Source organism: Aptenodytes forsteri, unplaced genomic scaffold (genome assembly GCF_000699145.1).
Source record: "Aptenodytes forsteri isolate BGI_AS27 unplaced genomic scaffold, ASM69914v1 Scaffold54, whole genome shotgun sequence".
Lineage (NCBI taxonomy): Eukaryota > Metazoa > Chordata > Aves > Sphenisciformes > Spheniscidae > Aptenodytes > Aptenodytes forsteri.
Genome location: NW_008796044.1, coordinates 17900495 through 17919522, shown reverse-complemented (window position 1 = coordinate 17919522; position 19028 = coordinate 17900495). Strand labels below are relative to the sequence as shown.

At 49.7% G+C, this 19028-nt stretch overlaps 1 long non-coding RNA gene across 1 annotated transcript; it reads right to left on the bottom strand.

Annotated features, from left to right (window-relative positions):
• Positions 1 to 14223: 14223 nt before the first annotated feature.
• LOC109279679 lies at positions 14224 to 17425 on the bottom strand. The gene is made up of 2 exons (XR_002086284.1): positions 17393 to 17425; positions 14224 to 16645 (listed from the first exon to the last, which is right to left on the bottom strand). It is a non-coding gene; the product is annotated as an uncharacterized LOC109279679 (long non-coding RNA).
• Between the last annotated feature and the right edge of the window lie 1603 nt (positions 17426 to 19028).

The following is a 19028-nucleotide window of genomic DNA, read 5'->3' as shown; positions in this document are numbered from 1 at the left end:
GGGGGGGGAAAAATAAATAAGTGACATAGGAAGCAGGTGGTGGTGGGTCTCAAATCCAGCACAGCACAGCTAAAAGGTTTGGATATGGCACAGCAAGGTGGACGGGCAGCCCGGGGAGGGAGAGGCTGGGCAGGGTTACTGCAGTGCCTGTTAGTCATTAACTGGCCCTATCTCTGAGACAACCCAAAGTAGGCAGCTGCAGGCAGCACCCTTCCAGGTAGCACCAGGCAGAGAGCAGCTTCCTACGGCCTCACCCTGGCTCTCCGTGGGTGGCAGCCTGGGGGGGCCATGACCTTGCTGTCCCCCCCCACAGCGGTCACACTCCCTGGCAGGGTATTTGGCCCGAGGGTCCACCTCCCGGGAAGGGATCCGTCCAGCTGGGAACCCGCTGGGTACCAGGGCTGCCTCGGATCACACCCACCTAAAATCCTGCACAACTACCCGATGCATATCTGGAGCAGGAACGTTTTGCGCACGAACAAAGAAATCACCCACCAGATCAGGTCTGTGCCCTGGCCAGCTGCAGCAGCGGCTACTGCCAGGGAGAGAGCGTGGGGCTGCTGGATCTAGAGTCACCTTTGTACCCCCAGGAAGGGACACCATCTCAGTGTCATCGACATAACCAGAGGAAATCGGTATTGTTTAGGAACCGCTGCAAGTTTGTTACACACGGGGGGAGGGGACGGGAGAGAGAAGGGAAACTTTCTATGATGCAAAGAGTGCTAAAAATAAGGTAGAGTTTAATTTGCCCATTCATGCATTAAAAGGAGCAAGTTTTTCACATGCTCAGATACAAGAAGAACAGCACTTAAATTTTCACAGATAAAAGGTTTGACCAAGATTTGAGGACAGAAGAAAACAGCAGCTAGTGCCTCACACGCAGGGACCACAGACACGCTCCAAGTGTGTTTTTAGCAGGACAGAGGAGGTGCTTTCCTTCGTCACCTGCCAAGTTACCTGCGTGACCGACCGCACATTAGATATTTTGCCAGTGAAAAGTAGTGAAGTCTCATGACGGGGTGGAATTTATCCATGCAGTTGCTTCACTGGGTGAATAACTGCCAAATTCAAAGTATTTTGTTGTTGGTTTTGTTGTTTTGAACTCTTTGGGGGGGGGGGGGGGAGCAGAGGCGAGCTCTCCAGCTCAGGAGGGGTGTGATTTGCCAAACCCCAGCTGAGACTCAGAGGCTGCTGTGCCGTGTGCGGGGGCCGACCCGCCCCCCCCCCCCCTCCCCCGCGGGGGGGGGGTTGCGGGGAGCAGGGCAGGTGGGATTTGTAGAAGCGACATTTCTTCTCCCAGTGCAAACTAAGGAGACCTTTAGGCTGCTTGTACCCAGAGGAGCATCACGAGCTCTTTCGGATAAGCCTCCTGCATAGGCTATGCGATGAGAACAGTTTTAAAACCTTGACATTGGATTCTTCTGAACTTGCCTACCCTAATCAAGCTCTTCATAAACACAGTAAACTTCAGCTGGCTTTCCTGTGTTGGAATAGGAGTTATCTTCACCTTTAATATGCACACAGCTACATTCAGCTGGGAAGTAATTACATACCAGGAGAGCAGGTCACTGGAGAGAGCTCACCCTTGCCAAACGTAGACAAAGCAATAAAAGGGAAGTTTTTATGGGCAGGGCTCAAAGGGCAAGCGGCTCGTTCTTGTGCTATGAACCTTGCATGACAGTGAGAAAGATCTATAGGCAATGCAACTGTTTTAAAAATAAAGAGAGATCACCTCTCTGTGGTAGAAAACAAAAAGCAGGCATCATATCATCAGTGGTCATTTGGGAAATGAACGGAGCTAACGCTGCAGGCTTGGCAGGCTGCTTGAGCAGAGGCTCTCCATCACTTACACCATACTTTAGCCATCACTGGCTGCAGCTTAGTTGCAAACCTTGAAACCATTTAAAAACAAATCCAAAATTCTCCTTATTTAGTTGTAGAGCTTTAGCGTGTCAACAGGACAAAACATCCTGAAAATAACACGACAGTCTCAGAAACAGTCCCACAACCTGAACCTGGGAAAGCCTTGCAGAGACTCAGGCACAGATTTGCTGCTGCAGCAACCTGCACCGAGGCAGCAGACCTTGGTTCATGCCAACAGAGATTTTCAGTGCTGCAGAGGCAAGGATATCACACATCTGTTAACTGCAGCTTTTCCTAGTGAAAACCCTTGACCTATAAATAAAGAGTTGTTGCTTTTCCCCCAATCTTTGTCCAAACGGCTTGTTAAAATGCCCTTCCATAATTAGAGGGGAACATAACTTCCTCCCCTGTGGCCCGCTCAGCACATTGCTCATAATTTAATCGCTCATTAGGAGCGACCTGCGAGCGGCTCAGCACCGTGCTGTCCAAAGGAGCCTTTTGCTCTTGGCTGCCCAGAGCGGTGGCACCTTGCATGAGCTTTGCCCAACAGGCAGCAGAGCCTGCAATTATTGTCTGACCTTTATATGTCATAGCGATTGAATCCTGATAATTGGACACATTTCCAGGCAGTCACATGATTTACAGTATCACACCTATAAAGGATCGCAGTGCTTCAGACCAAAGGTATGAATTTATATCTGCAAAAAATAGTGGAATATTTGTTTGTGGTGCAAAGGCAAACTGTTGCTTAGGTAGCAAGTGAGCGTCTTGGACTGCAAACATTATTTCTCTGCTGTTGTGCTGGATTATTCCTCCTCTCCAGTTCCCCAAGGGTCCATTCCCTCCACCACCCCGGTTTGTACAGACAACACAAGGAGGACAGAAACTCCTGCAGGACAGAAACCTCTCCCAGAAGCTTACAAGGGCAACAGAAGAAGTGTGGTCTGTAGAAAAGTCGGTTTTAGAGCTTAGATGAGGAAAAAGCTTCCCTAGAAAGGGAGGAAAGTCACATTTTCATGGACTAATTTTATCTAAGTTGTGTTTTCTCCTACACCAAGTGCTTCAGCCCACTCCGTACCCTCTTCCACTGCAGAGCCGCACTTCAGAGCTCCTTTTCCTCCCACATTTTTCCATCCCCTTCAATATTTCTCTCACTGTTAAACTCACCCCGTCCCACCCCAGCCTTCCCATGCGCAAAAGAAACAAGGCAATAATAAAAGTGCGTTTGTGCAGGCAGCATGGTGCATGTAGCTCAAGCTATCTGCATGCTGTGTCCCTCCCCTCTAACCTTTGGTCTTATCTGTTCTGATAACATCAGGATGCAAATTCAGCCGGCGTGGCTCCCTGCCACGCTGGGCTGTGGGTGGCCACATGCAGCTGGGAAGGGTCAGAGAAAGCTTCCCATGGCTCTTTTCAGAGCTGAAACAAGAGCATGGCACGCACTGCCACCGAGCTGAATGCTCAAAGGCCGCATGAACCCAAGCTAGCAGAAGCCATAAATCACCTAAAACCTAGAAAACCTGCTCACCTCACTAGCAGACGTATTTGGTCACCAGGTGGATGTAAGCAAAGGTGTCAAACCACAGTATTAAGGACTCAGGGCTGCGAGGCACAGACAATCCGTATGCTCATTCCACTAACTCCCCTGCTGACCAAGGTGAAAAGTGGTGCCAAATCACAGACAGGAGTAACAAGGAGGATGGGGTAGCCAAGTGGATCTGTAGCCACAGGGCTAGGAGATGATGAGGGCCAGGGAGTGGGCAAGGGGGTAGATCTCATCACCCACCCATCCAAAACCACTACGGGTTGGGACCCAGGTGCCAGAAGTTACCAGGGTCTGCCTCTGCATGAATACAAAGGCAGTTAATCATCCCTTCTGGTATTTAAGGCTGGTAAATGAAGTCAGGACAAATGCATGGATGGAATAGGCATTGGACAACGGTTATCAGGAGATTTCCAGGAATGAGGAAACCAATCTGCAGGGAGCAAACAAGACAGCAGACCCAGCCTCTCCCCGCTGCCCTCTGACAGCCAACACACACGGTTGGGCTCTCTTCAGCCTCTTCATCTTCAGGATGATCCACCCCCTTTGGTTTTGCTCACGATTCATACAGAAACTTCACCGTGAAGCCTTTGAAGAGCCTGACAGTCGGTACCCAGCCGGCCCAGGCATGGCTGGGTGCAGCTGCTGTCACCTGCCAGCGGAGCCACCGGCGAGGGACGTCAGGTGGGGTTAGGGGTGAGATGCTGTCACAGCCCACACAGCACAGACCTGCCTCTCCAGTTCACCGGTGTCTTCTCAGCTGCCAAAAGACTGCAGGGTGGAGAAGGCTGAACTGGTGGCACGTCAGGCTGCCAGCGGCTCTTCCCTGGCAAGCGGCACCCAGCTCCTGGGCCAGAACAGCAGCAATGCGCATTACTTGTGCAACATGAGCATCCTGAACGACGACGACTGCCGATGCCTGCGCAGAGGATGCTCAGCCATCGCAGACAAACTCACAACCTATTTTGGTATAGGAAATTTCACACTTCAAATAAGCGCTCCTGCCTATCGTGCATTGTTCCCCATTGCACGGCTGTGACACGCTACGCTGCAGGCATGTGGCCGCAGCATCAAAGCACAGAAACGCTGGGGCAAGCTGAGATGTGCGCAGCAGCTTCTGGGGATCTTCCAGGGGAATTCAACCTCGCCAGCTTCACATGACTGCCTTAGCAGAAACGGCTGCCTCGCTGGCCACTGGCAAAGGGATGGACTTTGTTTTCTCTGTTTGCATGGAGCAATGGTTAAAAATACAAAAGCAAGGGCGTGGTTAAAAGGCAGGTTTCATTGGGAGGAGGATGGGGTAATGGTCTGAGGAGCTCTGGGTAGATGGATGTTTTGCTCCTTTCAAAGCATGCGGTGGTTGAGCGGTGATAGCATGGAGAGAGAAGCACAGAAAACAGCATAAGGATGCTGGCCCTCGTTCAAAATGAATTCAGCACAAGCATTACACATATTAGCTATTTGCAAGCTGGGCTATTAAATAACAAGACCCAGGCTAACCACAGGCATAAACACTGAATGTGCTCAGTTTTAATATCTGCATTGCAAGAATACATTTCACTGAATTTCTTCTGTCATGAGCTAAATACTATAAAGTTTTTACCAACACTCTTCAGGCAGAAAAAAAAATTAATTGAGAAGCCAAGTCCAGACAGGTACAACTTCGTTTTCACCAACTTTATTGCTGAAGAAAGCAGAGAGCAGAGTGTGGACTGCGCTGGCCTGTTCCCAGCCCTGTGGCTGGTAAACTGGTTTTTAGGATATTTTTAAAAAATTCTGGAGGGAGATGGCATAGATTACCAGTGGCATTATTGCAAATCAGCAAGTGAACCATGTTAGCACATACACATTTCACATGGAAATAATTCAGTATTATATCCAGCAGCTGCCATTCCTGCCCAGAGCAATCCTTTGCCATCAGCTTTGGAAGAGCCTCACCGGGGTTTCTCCTGCTCCGCGTGCTGCGCCCCACGCTTCTGGAAGCCCACGGACAGACTTCCCTGAGGGTGTACCAGAGTGACCTGCCTCGGTGCGAGTGATTCACGCCACCATTTGCTCTGCCCTGCAGCTCCACATGCCTCCCGCCCTCACCCCACAGCGAGGTCCCAGCTCACCTGGTGCAGGCGGGGGCCATGGCAGAGCTGTGCTTCATTTGCCTAATGTTCATGTGACGGCTGTATCATCTCAGGCTGTGTGCCAAAATCCCAGCACAAGCTGCATCACATCAAGAAATCTCATGTAGTTTGTATCTGCTAATGTGTAACATCCATCAAGCTCACACCAACAATCAACAACTGCATCTGAGCCACACCAAAAGCATCTTAGATGTTGCCTACAAAATATTATCTGAACCACGAGGGTTGAAAAGTTTTACAACAACCGGCTGCACCAGAAACATGCTGCTTCCCAGCCGCTGTGCAAAATGCTACCAGGCTACTCAAGGGGAATGGTCCAAACCAGCACAGCTCACCAACGCTACACACGCAATTTCCACGCACGGGTGATCAGCCTGTCTCATTGAGTGGCTTTTTCTCCATGAGGCAGGGAGAGGAAAGCAATCATCAAGAAGAGGGTTTAAAAAAACCTGCAGCAATTAATAGGTATGTTCTCGGACCTATGTTTAATTTACATCTTGTGACTGACCAGATTTCAGAGTGGTGCTGTCTTTAATTAAGGCACTATTACTGAAACCGCCCTTTCTTAGCTGATTTAATGTTATCTTCCCTTAGAGCTAAAGACAACAGAAGTGTTTTTTTTCCATTTATTTTAAAAGGCTTGGGCCCACCTCGATTATAACCTTGCCCGGCTGTACGCAGAGCTGATAATTTTTGGGCCTTAATTCCCAGATCCTGTTTGCTGCTGGGTTCATCCCAACAGTTCAGAACCCGACCGTGTCCCTGCGGCTGAACGCTTCCCGCGCCTCCACTCCGAGATGGGCAGCAGCATACGAAAGCCACGTGCATGTGCTGGCAGCAAAGCCAAGGCAAAGCTTGAATATAATTCCTAGATTCAGGAAAATTCCCCTCCCTCAGAAGAGCAATTCCTCATGGGGAAGCGTGGAGAGCTTTGCTGGAAGCACAGGCTGAGCCCCTCATCCCCATCCCTGATGAACAGCTCAGCAGGAGAAAGACCCCAGCTCACTTTCCTCCAGTATTTTACTCGTGATAAACGGGTAGCAAATCTTCTACCTAACTAGCGTCTTGAGAGAAGAAACTCACTGAGGTGTTTTGATTACAGTGCATGCACCTTTACGTAACACAAGCATCCAGGGGTTAGGGAGTGTGGACAGCCCTCGAACTGTGCATAGGTATGAGGAAGTCTTTTTCTGTGTTCCATGTCAGGGTGCCACGGAGGAGCACAGCCAGGCTGAGCGCGTGGCCTTTCAAGGCAGTCTCCCCAGGATCAGGAATGACTCTGCTTTTGCCCCTTTTGCAGGGACTACAGACCTCGCAGCAGGAACCCCGTTACGTAACACAAGCATCCAGGGGTTAGGGAGTGTGGACAGCCCTCGAACTGTGCATAGGTATGAGGAAGTCTTTTTCTGTGTTCCATGTCAGGGTGCCACGGAGGAGCACAGCCAGGCTGAGCGCGTGGCCTTTCAAGGCAGTCTCCCCAGGATCAGGAATGACTCTGCTTTTGCCCCTTTTGCAGGGACTACAGACCTCGAGCAGGAACCCCGCAGCGGGATGGCAGCGGGACCCTGCCTGAGTCGGGGGAGCAGCACGAGGCACCCCATGGCTGATGCTCAACTGTTCCCAGTGCCGAGGCTGGAGCGCTGACACTGCGCCACGTGAACACATTGCACAGTACCTTACAGTCAGATCCAACTAAAGGCAAAATTCCTGTATTTCAGGGAAACCTGCTAACTGCCCTGGGGAAGGTTCTTGCCATGAACAAGAGTAACTTACACCCCGAGCCATGGGGATCACATTGCAGCAGAGGTGTTTCCCTGCTGACCCCGGGAACTGCTGAGCACCATCCTGTACCCTGCGGGAGAGGCATGGGTGGGCTATGCTCCGCTTTTAGCAACCAGCTCCTTTTCACTGCTTGGCTGCTGCAGGGATTCTGCATCCCCGGCCATCTCAAAGGGGCTGGCTGAAGGCCACCTGCGGAGAGCCCCGGCTCGCCTGCAGCGCCCCAGCTCCACAACTCTCCCAGGGTTATCAGTGCTCGCCAAACCCCCACCGACTGCCACGTGCATGTGCTGTCTCTGCAACCGCAGAAGCGGTGGGAGCCGCCGTGCCAGCAGGCAGCGGGGGGGCTGCGCTTCAGCCTCCCCGGGGCCCTTGGCTGGAAGGAGCCACTCCATCATTTCCATGACCTTCTCACACGGCCCTTGTAAAGGTGAGGAGGAAGACGCTGGTCTTCCAGCTTGCTGCTTTTTGCTTTCAGTGAAGGACCTGGCAAGCTGCGAGACAGAGGACCCAGGTGCTGTCCTTACCACAGCGTTCTCCTTGAAGTTGAGAGGACAGTGCAGGAAACCCATTGCTGCCCTCCCACCCGCGGGATGGGCACAGCATCTGCCTGGCACAGCCCTGCACTTACCTCCTGACTTCTTGGTAAGGGCCTGGAAGGGACTGACTTCAGCCTGCTTTCCAGAATAACAAACAATCCAGGGGCAGCTGGAGCCACTTCGGTGGCACAGTTTCACAATGAACTCGCTGTGGTTCAGCAAACCTCAGGCACCTTGCGTCTGAGGAACAGGAACCTCAGCAACCGAGGTCTGCAGGACGCGAGCCCAGCCCTGCAGGAAAACGAACTCGCTACGGTGTCAAAAACCCAACAAAACACTTGAGAGCTTGGCACCCGGGACATGTCCCCTGCTGCGGGCACCCCGAGCCTGCACATGCCACCTGGCGTACACCACTGCCCTCTGTGCAGAGCCCAGTACAGCTTTCTGCTCTGGAAAACAAACTCGGTAAATCGAGAAAAACTATGAGAAAGGCTAATGTTATACTCGATAACAACTTGCTGCCTCCTGCACCTCTGCTGAGCAAACCACTATTTCCTGAATCGAGGTGTCAGGCATGAAATATTTCACATGCTGGAGCAACCGTCACCATCTGCTAAGTGACAAACAGAACTTAAGCCTTTCCTGGTATTTGATGCATAAATCAGGGTGCGTCCTGTGTGGCTGTTTGTGATTCTGTAATTGAAAACTCCCTGTCTTGCTTGGGGAGGTGGCAGTAAAAATGCTTGTATAGTCAGCATAGATCTGGTCTAAACCACTTTCTATTGAGGTATTTCTCTAGCATGCCTAACTGGAGCGTGCAGTCTAATGCTACTGCAGCAGGAGTGTTGCCAGAAGTGCCTGTGGGCATCAGGTAAGGCCATACCTGAAGAACCAAGAACTTGTTTCCTTGGATATCCTCTTTCCCCCACAGCTAATACGGTTTTATCCTTTCCTTCCACTCCACGTCTCACCAACCGGGTGGGTAGTGACTCGACCATTACTCATGGCCCCACGGGTCTGGCAGGCTGATCATTGCATAAACATTTATTTTTGCTTTTATCCCTCCAGGCACTCATTGATTATCCTACCAAGTCCATACCCAACAAGTGTCCAGCAGACAGCGTTGCCTGGGGCCACCAAGCCACGTGCAGTGAAGACGAGAAGACAGACCTCCATGCTTGGAGAGCGTCGGCTTTGCATGATAACCCCCTACCCACAGGAGCTCCTGGGAGGTCTCCTGTGCAAAAGCCACACATTATATGTTGTCACTTAAAAATATGCTTCACCAGCATTATTCACAACACTTGCAAGAAGCACAGAGGAAAGGCTGATCGCTGGCGTCAGTCGTCAGCACAGGAGGGTTCGTGCTGTGGAGGCACAGAGGGGCAGCTCCGGCCCTATCTGCTGCAGTCATGGGAACGCCGAATTCAGCGTGTCCGTGACGCATGCCCCAATTCAGCACTTCTGCTCTGCTCTCCACCTCAGAGTACCAGGTCACCTCCTGCTCAGGTCTCCAGTTCACACAGGCTTGTCTATTCAGACCTCCACATCAATATACGCAAACAGGAGCATACCCAGTAGATCGAAGGAAGGGATTATCCCCTCCACCCAGCACTCCGTAGATCACACCTAGAATACTGCGTCCAGTTTTGAGTCACCCCCAGTACAAGAAAGGCATTGACAAACTGGAGCAATAAGCCCAAAAAGCTTGAAGCCACCAGCACAGCCAGGGGCACAGAGCCCTTGCTGTAAGAGGAGGGGGCAAAGGGGGCTTGTTCTGCTGGAGGAGAGGCTCATAGCACCCTCCTGCTAGGGGCTTATTGCGAAAGCGGAGCCACACTCTTCCGAGGGTGCATGGTAGGAGCACGAGAGACAAGGGGGGAAAGCTGAAATGACAGGTTCAGCCTGGATATCAGGGGATGTTTTTTCCTGCAAGGACAGTCCAGCAGTGGGACAGGTCACCCAGGAAGGTTTCCATCCTTGGAGGTTTCCATGACCTGACTGGAAACAGCCCGGGGCAACTTGGTCTGACCTTGTGACTCACCCTGCTTGAGCAGGAGGTTGGACTAGAGTCCTCCCAAGGTTACTTCCCACGTGAATTATCCTACAAGACTACTCTGCTATGTTCTTCCATAGCAAGTAGATCATTGCAGGTGGTGCAGTTCACAAGAAGTTCTTTGCTTTCTCCTCCTGCTTAGTGCACTGATTTACCATCTGTTTATCATCTTTCTTTAATCAGCAGCTGGCTTCCAGACCATGCTTTCAGAAGAGCTCTTTTCCTGTTAAATTTTGATTATGTCTCAGTTAAGGTCTGGTAGTAAGTGCCCTGTTCTTCCACACCTCACAGCCATAGAAATACAGCTATCGGTGGCCGTTCCCTCACTTGTTGTATGATGTTTCTCTGCTGCGCAGAAGTGCAGCAGCATAAAGCTCCCAGGTGAAACCACCTATATCAGCTTCAACAGCAGAGGCGAATCCCAACCAGACTTTACATGGCATTTCTACCCAAGTCTTTCACGCTAGCTGAGGCATTCTATGCACTGAGGTGCTGCCTTAATATTTGCTTTATCAAACTCCAAAAAATGGACTCTAAACTTACTGGGGAAAGCTGAATCATCAATAACAAGAAACCCTCCACCCTCTAACCAAGAAATATCAGACCAAAAGCTTTCACTGAATTGGAAGGGGGAAATAACCTTCACAGGCTGGTGCTGCCGGAAGATGCAGAGGTCCATCTGCTCACCCCTGTTTCTGTCTCCAGAGGGACGCCGAGGAGAGCACAACCAGCAATTCTGCAAAGTCTTGAGAAGCCCTGCCTGCGCTGGGGTTTGGTGGTATTGCAGCTGTGCTCACAAGGGCTTTTAATTTCTCAGGAAGCCTCTTAAAATAATCTAGATGCAGAAAACTAAAGCTCAAGAGATCCCTTGCCCTCTGCACAATGTGGGAAGCTCCTGTGAAGGCACTTTTAATGCACATTATTACTAGAATAAGCCACAGTAGACAATTCCTTATTTCTTACTGAAGTATATAGGAGCAGAGGGCAATTGGCACAGACAGGTTAGGAAGAGGCATTCGGTGCCTTGGAAGTTCTTTCCTTGTTTGCATGATATTCCCGTTCACACAGGGGCAGACATTACCTGCCCCTAGGCTTGGCCCCCATCCCGAGCATTGCAAGAGGAGCACAGGAGAAATACGCACAGGAAAAGTGTCCTGTAAAGTGGAAACAAAGAAGAGAACAGGTACAGTGAAAGGAAGAGAGGAAAAACCAGAAATACTGAGAAAAACAGAAAAGGAAAGCCTAGAGCCAGTATGAGTTTGGCTTCTGTCTATGAATGGGGGGGTGGGGGTGGGAGGGAAGAAACAGTTTCATTTTGTCTTAAAATGCAACACTCCCACTGTGCTAGAGACTCACCTGTGCAGAGAGCTCCACCAGTAATGTTTTCCTCTCATTCTCAGGACACTCAGTAATGCTCTTCAATTATTTTGATTCATGCCAATCAATGATAGCCCACAGCACCCACTACATGGAAATGATTATGTTTATTTACTAATCTTCTGTGGGTAAAATGGAATTAAAGCCAAGAATGACTGCAGCAGTTTTAAGCCACGTGTAGTTCAAACAACAAGATGCACGCTTCCTTAGATGTAGTTCTAAAACAAGCATTAGAAACCCCAGATCAAGAGTTACTAAAACCCAGAGCGTGTAGTTTACTTGCTCTTACTTCTCAACCCAGTGTCCCAGTAAATTAGCTTGGGGTCTCCTCTCTAACCCCAGGATACCAGCAAACCAGTGCATCCCCACCATCGGGATTGCACTTCTACTTTCTCTCAACCACTTTTATCCTTCGGTAACAAACAATAAAAATTTCAAACGGTATCGGGGTACCTGGTGCAAAGAGGAGCATGATGTGATGCAGGCTCCCAGCCTGGCTCTGCTACACATCACCGCAGGGGCAGACCCCGCTCAGCCCGCAGCCAGGGCTTTGTAGAGCTGGCCCTGCTGCCCCAGGAGCCCTGCTTTCAGATAAACGGACCTACTGGCTCCTCTCCTTCCTCCCTGTGCTAAATAGCACCACTGCAAAACCCTTGCTGATAGCAGGATGCAGCTACTGAGACATGCCCCTGGCTAAACTGCCCCACGGAAAACCCAGAGTATGGCAGAGTGCTGAGCTCGGGTGAAGAGCTGCAGCTGCCGATTACAACATGCAAATGCAAATGAAAACAAAAAAATCACTCCCAAGGTAAACAGCAACACACTGGAGCAAACCAGAACCCAGCAGCGTACAAAAATGCATTACAGCATCTCTACTTCCTATTTCCTTTTCCTTACAGCTCTGAAAATAGTAGCTGCAAAGGTCATGGGTTTTTGGGACAGTTGCTTGTAATCAGGCAGCTGAGACCGTTGCTGCTGCGGGGCCAGCTGAGCACACTCAGGAGCCAGGTCCCAAACCCCCACCGTTTCCAGCCTGATCTTTCCTACTGATTTCCTACCTGGTTTGCCATCAGGGTGCAAACCACCACAGTGCCCAAGCTGGTTTATGAGAGGAGCTTTGGCGACAGCAATACCTGGCGGTGGGGCACAGGGATGCCCGGCGTGGGGAGGGACCAGCTCGGTGATGCAGCGTTGGGCTGTCAGAGCCCAAAAGCAGCTTGGGTCTGAGTCTGCTCCTTTCTGGTAGTGCCTGATGAAGGGTCTCTTGGAAACAAGCAAATTCTTACTGAATTTTTATGCTGAAGCAGTACCAAGGCTCCTGGCCAAAATCAGCATTGCATTGCACTAGCTTCTGTACAGATACGAGGTACAGTCGGTCTAACAGCCTAGGGGAGAGCAAGCACAAGCACTGTAGGAGCAAGAATTAACACCCAGACGCCGGGTGCGTGTTGCACCATCAGGAGAGCTGCTTTCCTCCCCCTCCTCACTGTTGTGAGCTCTGATCCCAAAATGGCAGCACCACCCGCGGTGGAAAATGAGGCCCCTGGGCACTGTGGTGGAACCAGCACTAATTAAATACCCAAAAAGCTACAAACTTGCAGAAGCAGCAATATAGTGATGAGATGACGGTAGCGTGACTGCAGGTATCGCTTGGCCAACTCCGGTCTGATTCACTGCAAGTATCTGAGCAATTTTCTAATGGTCTGAGACTCACAAATTTTACAGGGTATTTGAGATACAAGTTGGTGTCCGTTTAATATTAAAGGAGAGGGAAGTGGTACAAGGTTTGGTAGAAAGCTGGCAGAAGGGTCTAGCTAAAAGGAAGAGTGGGGAAAAGTTGGGTGTAGGCAAGAGGTGAGGAGGACAGAGATTATTTCCATGGCCAGAGCCCTGCAGATAGCACAGTGTAAATATCTTACTCTAGCTTGCATTGCTAGTCATCATAAAAGAGGGAAAAAAATTGTAGAACGGATGATAAATGCCCATTTGAAGACAAAATGCAATAGGAATAGCAAAGATTTCATTTAAAATAGCTAAAGTATGTCTTGGTCCAAGGCTCACAAATCCTTGGCAAGCAACTGGTGAAAAGGGCCTGAAGCCAATGAAAGCAGCAGTATTAGGAAATGGGAACTGAAGCAATATCTACTGATGGGAAAAGAGAAGTGGCCAGGATATTTCTCAGCTGGTTTCACATCCAGGCACCTCCTTTCACGCACAATCACTCCTGCTTTATGATGAGTGGCAAAGCGAGAGGTCCGAGCCAGGCTCTGGATTTCCAAAGGTGTCAGGGTGCCAGTGGAAACACACCATCGTGTGGGGACTGATTCATGGGGCACTTCTTAATTTAAGATACCATTTTCCCTCTTGGGCAAAAACTGCAATAGGAAAAGTAACCTCTCAGTTGCAAAGTCTGGCTCACTGCTGCCAAACTTTGTTTTCTACCCAGGAGAGAAAACACTAAAAACAAAAGGATCTGTTACTTGTGCGAGGTTTTAAGGACTATTTTGGTGTAGCAAATGACCGCCATGACGATAGAAGCAAGATGCAGAGTAAAGAGCATTGCAGGTCCAGGGGACACGTTGCAGCTTGGTGCCTAAACGCAGATGGATGCCAGGAAGAGTTACAGAAGTGCCGGTGCGAATTAGCACCGAGCTCCTATCCAGCAGCACGGCTGAAGTACCTAACGTACACCTAAAGGACCAGGAGCTGCTCTGGGATGCGGATGCATATCAGGTTTGCACGTGGGGATCACAGGGCACCCCCAGAATAACGTAACCCCGGACTCGCACCTGCGGGGACAGCACAGGCCAGCGCAGCAGGCTGCGAGCAGGGACACTCGCACTTGTTACGGCTGTAGCATCCGTGTGACCTCCCTCAGAATATGTGGCTGTGTGGGTTTATTTTAGAATAGCCAAGTACACGGGAGGGTTTATGTCTCTGCTTTCTTATATTGACATACAGATAAAACACATAAATATATCCCAGCACCACAAAAACCAACCACATGCAACGAGCCAGCAGACAACAGCCCTGGCTGTACACAGAGAGACTGGGCTTGGTTTAATTTCTAATGTAACTCTGCCGAACCAGGCACTCCCCGCTTCTTCCTATTGTACCTCACGGTGATGTACGTTGGTTAAAGATGCGTATGGAGAGGCTGTCTTATTGCAAGCGTTTCTTCAGCACCAATTTGTAACTCGTATTCTCACGTATCAGCTGCTTCATCTCAATCTGCTTTGGATTTTGGCAATGAAGTTTAATGAGGTTAAAGTAAAACCTCTCAAAGATTGAGAAGGAAAAAGCTCTTTGTATTTTGGAAAGAAAGGGGTTTAAAGAGCGGTCGCACAGTTCAGGACACAGGCAGTGAGAAAGTGAAGTGCTGTTCCAGGATTTCTCGGTTCAGACCGGTCTCACACCACTTCAACACTTGTAGCTGATGGGGGTCCTGCACACAGTGGCTGGGCACTTCCACCCAGAGCAGCGTTTTATCTTCCATCAAAGAGAAATCTGGTGTCTTCATGACCATTAGCTAATGCAAAATTTCTAGTGCAAAGGAGGAAAGCAGCATGGCTAGGGATGCACGGTTATGCAATTAATTCACAGCAGAACGCAGTGGGTTTGCACCCACCGTGGGCTGCGCCGGCTGAACTGCACCGGTGGCTGCTGCAGGGATGGAGAATGAGTGCAAGGGAAGGCTGAGCGTGACCCAGACACTCAGCTTGGCTTGTGTCCCCATCTTAAAATGCATAACAAGGATGATGCAACTTACCACAGGTCCATTTTTCACAATCTTTTATCAGAGTCATTTAGAAACACCAGCAGAGACTGGTGCGATGACTGAACTTACACTCACCTCTAAGCAGGCTGGGAAATATTAACCACAAACTTGAAGTGAATATATCCAAAGCCACAGGTGGTGTTTTTTTTTTTTTTAAGCTCATCAGCCATGATACTTTATAAAGGCATTTGTAATACTGCAGAAAAGAAGAACTGAAAATTCCAGAGGTGCATTTTATGCAGTATGAAATATGGTCTCCTCCAGTTTCATATCTTAAATTTGGCTTTTGCTGTATTCCAGTATAATATTCAGCCTGAAAGGCGATGTATAATGGCATATATGAACAAATATGTTACATGTACAAAGGAGAAATGAATCCTGCCAACATCTTTGAGGAAATTTAAATTTGAAATCTGAGCTAAAATAGGTACCTTCAAAGATTTTTTTTCCCCCAAACCTGTCTTCTTTAAACTCCTATTTAACACCCTTAATTAAATTTTCAGGGCAGCAGATGTTACTTACCGAATACTTTCTAAATAATATCCGATTACTGTATAGTACTATATTTTAGGTTGAGAAATCTATATGGAGTTGCACAGTTAGTTAAGTGAGGACCCAATGCCTGGTGTGAGATAAAACTGGTCCCCGTTTCAAACCTCCTTCAAACAGTCTGACAACCCCAGAAGACCAGATTATTAAGACACAATATGCACATCCATTCTGCCACTCCCCCACTTGCCTGTGGGAATAGGAGGTCTACAGTTCTAACACATTCAAAAGCCCGATTCCTAATGAACCAGGCGGTTCCAGGAAGGCAGAGAGACCTCCTGAAGAGAGGGATTACAGCGGGATGAGTCAGTTCAGCAGAGGTTGGTCTTTATTTTGTGTTAGGCAGAGGAAGCCCTTGCTGGGGGCCCCGGCTTTTGAGCGTTTGGCCACTGAAATCCAGAGATGGTGTGATAACGATCTTGGCAGGGTCAGAGTCTGAACGTCAGTGAAGATAGATCAAGCAGCAGCAGGCGTGTGAGCAAAGTCAAAACCTGCGACAGCGAGACGATGTGAGGTGGAAACTGTCCTTCATCCTCACCACAACACGGCTGAGTGCCGAGGCGGTGGGCTGGTTCCATCGAAGCGAATCCACTTCTCTGGAAGTGACCTAAAAATACACACCCGGCACACCAGCGTTCCCAAGGCTCTTACACAGAGCAGACGCGGGCTGTGTTCTGGCTGCAGAATGCACAGGAAATGCCAAAATTAAGATCTTCATCTTTACCGGTTGCAAAGCACGTGGCTGTGAACCTGAATTCAGATTCGGGACTAACTCGACCGTCTGCCTTCCACATTTCCCTGTGATGTTCCCTTGTCACGTTAGACACCCCAACAGCCGCCGGATGGCCAGAGCTTTCCCTTGGCCGTCGCCCAGCCGCTGGTCGGGAGCACCGGAGCTGCTGGGTGTGCGGACCATCAACTGCTGCTCCACCAGAAACCTCCTCCGCATCCCCACTGCCACGGGGAAAGTTTCCCAGCCTTGGCTTCATCCCACGCCTCTTCTGGGTATAAAGCATGTATCAAGCGCTGTAAGGAAAGGGACAATGTTAACATATTGAATATTACTGTATTTCTAGTTTGGCTGATAAAAAGTATTCCTTCTTTGCCAAAGTGTATTCATTTCTTCACATGCTGATGTCCATTCTCCCTGCAAGTGTTGTGTGTGTATATACGTATATACACACACGCTTTTACAACACTGGCATCAAGACAGCCGACAGCGTGTTACCTTTGGTATATTTGATAAAGCTCTTCTCCAACCACTGCCACTGAAGCAGCCGCTGGCAGGTCTGGCTACACCCTGCCAACCACCTCCCACCTCACAACCTCATTCTGGCTATATTCCCCTACAGTGGGAAAGCGCCGTCGTCTTCCTCACGCTAGAAACCATCCCGTGTCAGGTGGACAGCAGGGTCTGCCCTGCAGAAGGCTTCATTCAGCATGGCAAGATGTGAAGATGGAGAACTGCATTTTTCTAATGCTTCTACCCTGAAGTCATTTCCAAGACAAAAATTCTCTTCTTGCAGCCCAGCTGGAAGATGAAAACTTAGATCAGGGAGCCTAAAATTTTTGTAGCCCTCCACTAACAGCTGCGGGAGTCCTTGGCACAGTCTCTGCTTCCCAAAAGTTTATCCATTCCAGCCTACCCATCTCACCATGAAAAAGTATTTCCCATATTCCTCACCTCCTGCGCTGTCTTCAGGTGCTTTAACTGTCTAAGATCTGCTTTCCCCATGACCCGAGATAATGTTTAAACGCCTGGACAGGACACACCTCACACACTGTCCAGCTTGTAATAAGAACCAGCTGGAGGTGTCCGACCGCACCGGGACTGGCAGGCTTTCCACCGCCTCCTCCTGTGCAACGGCTTGGAGCATCACGAAGTGACTAATGCAGGGCTTGCTGCTGGCTAGAAATAGAGCGGGGAGGTATCTGAAGCTCTAGAGTTTATGGCTACCTAAGCAATAAAGCTCAAGCAAGTTATGTATCATGAGAAACATGAACCAAGCCGGGGAGTTCTGCGCCGCTGAAGATCTGAGAGACGGCTCTGGCATGGGGGTAAGCTCCAGCCTCTGGCCGATTATTTCCCAGATACACTACTTAACAGGGTGCAGCACCCAGACATGCTTTTAAATAGAAGTGAAGGCCAGGCTGCCAGGGATGAAGGCACAGACACAGTGCCCCCCAATCCCCGAGTCCCCCCCCCAAGGAGCTGCATCTCCCAGCAGCAACGCACCCTGGCGCCCGTCTGCACAGCGGCTCCTGCGGTTTCGTGCAGTTCCATCTCAGGAACTCCCCTCCTCAGCTTGCTCAGAGCCTGCGGCAGCTTTTTCGAGGCACCATTTGTTTTTCTGGTTCATACCTTTCCCACAAGCTGCTTCCTCTCGTGGAGCACAGCACAGCACGCAGGGCTCCACTTCGACGTGTGAATCCACCACCGAAGCTTGAAGTTCCCCTACCAGCACCCGACGAGCAAGGAAGCTGTAATTACCCCGAACAAAGATGGCTAGGTACGGCGATGCAAAGAGACCGAGTGATTTGCTTGCAAGTCGCGCAGGATGTCGGGCTGGGGCAGGAGCGGAGCAGACGCAGCATCTCCCGACACTCGGGCTGCGCACAGCGAGTTTCCGCCCTTCACACTTCATCCCCAAGCCAGTAACGGTCCATGCAGCCAGGAGATGATAAAGGTCCGTGGGGGAAACCCACCGTGCCCGGGAATGCAGATCTGCCGTGGGAAAACGCAAAAGAAGCGGTGCCTCGTGAGCAAGAATTCACATTTTCTCCCAAAACAAACAGATCTAAGTTATCACTGGAATGATTCTGTCCCCTAACAAGGAGGCACTGTAAAAGGGCTCAGGAAAATGAGGATGCTTGCGGAGGAAAAATAGCAGATGCGAGAGAAATTTCCACTTTGCCTCCAAAGGAAAAAAACCACCAAATGATACATGGCTTTCTTCAGCAGAAAACAGAAAAACTTTGTCTGCAAAGTGGAGAAAAAGTTGTTCAGATGAGACGAGGGAGGAAGCAGTGCAGAGGAGAAAGAAGAGAGCAAAGCAATTTTCCGTAAATCACAAAAAAAATGGACAATTTCTGTGGAAAGCAGATAACTTATACAAATATTTTTGTTTGCTTTCAACCCCCTCTAATCCCTTACATTTTTAAATCAAATGTAAGATGACAAACTTCACAGGAAGTTTTCTCTGTTCCAGAAAACCCCACAAACTAATAATTTTCTCTTTGTTAATGAAGAAGGTAACGAAGTACACTGCATAGGAAGATGAACTTTGGAAAGATGACAGGGAACTGTTAGCCCCTCCATCAGGGCCAGCGCGACAGAGAACGCAGCAACCAAATCAGATGTCAGTTTTGGAAAGTCCCACATCACACACACTATATTCGATTAGAAAAG